Genomic DNA, 1,183 nt, shown 5'->3' on the forward strand with positions numbered 1-1,183 from the left:
GCCTTCGCTGCACAAGGATTTCTTATTCATTTCATCCATATTCTGTCCAATTCGCTAATACAAGAGTTAACCAGTACTCTCAATCATTCATACCTTTCTCTGGTAAACTCTGGAACTCCTTATCTGCTTTAGCATTTCCGTCTTCCTACGACTTGGCTTCTTTTAAGAGGGAGGTTTCAAGACATTTGTTCCTTAATTTTGGATAACTCTTTACTTTTCTTTAGGGAACCAGCACTCAAGTGGGTCTTTTTATTCTAATTTTTTTTTTTCCTTGGCTGGTCTCCTGCGTAAAAAAAAAAAAAAGTAAATAAAAAAATATATAGACTAACACACAAGGACTCCTCCCCCTCCCCCTGCCTCTCTCATCAGCGCCCGGATAGCTCAGTCGGTAGAGCATTAGGCTTTTAACCTAAGGGTCCAGGGTTCGAGTCCCTGTTCGGGCGGGATTTTGTTGTTATTATTACTATTGTTGTTGTTGGGTTTTTTTTTTCTGTTACTACTACTACTACTACTACTATTATTATTATTATTATTATTATTATTGTTATTATTGTTGTTGTTATTATTATTATTATTATTATTATTATTATTATTATTATTATTATTATTATTATTTATACGCCGCGTGACCTGATTAGCGTTGACCTGTGTGGCGGGGGTGAGGTGGTGGGGAACAGTCAGGGTAAGGTAACATTATCTATTAACTTACTAAACCATGGAAATGTAAAGGAAAGATTGTAAGTATTATACGAGTATTAAGTGCTCTTTTTTATTTTGTCTCATCCTGACCTATAACATGTAGGTCACATTAGGTCAGAGAGGTTAGTGGAGATATCTTTATTTATTTATTTTATCTTTCGTGTTGGATATTGAAAAGATATTAACTTATTAAAACCGAAAGGGGAAAGAAAAGAAATTATTGTACTGGCCTTGGTTTTTTCTCCTTTTCTTTACCGAGGAGGAAAGAAAAGTATCAAGAGAGAGATAGAGAGAGAGAGAGAGAGCAAAAATTGGGAAAAAAAACAAGCTAAAGCAAAAATGAAGAAAAAAAAGAGTAAAACCGATAAAAGAAGAATAAAAAGAAAGGAAAGGAATAGGAAGATGAACGCTAAGAAAACAACAACGATAATGTGATGAAAAAATGTAATCTGTTAATTATTGTGATGTGGAAGAACTGTAATTT

General features: G+C 33.8%; 1 non-coding gene across 1 annotated transcript; it reads left to right on the forward strand.

The window, feature by feature from the left end:
• Positions 1-370: 370 nt before the first annotated feature.
• Positions 371-443, forward strand: Trnak-uuu. The gene has a single exon. It is a non-coding gene; the product is annotated as a tRNA-Lys (tRNA).
• Positions 444-1,183: the final 740 nt, after the last annotated feature.

This window comes from Portunus trituberculatus, chromosome 18 (assembly GCF_017591435.1).
Source record: "Portunus trituberculatus isolate SZX2019 chromosome 18, ASM1759143v1, whole genome shotgun sequence".
NCBI classification, from domain to species: domain Eukaryota; kingdom Metazoa; phylum Arthropoda; class Malacostraca; order Decapoda; family Portunidae; genus Portunus; species Portunus trituberculatus.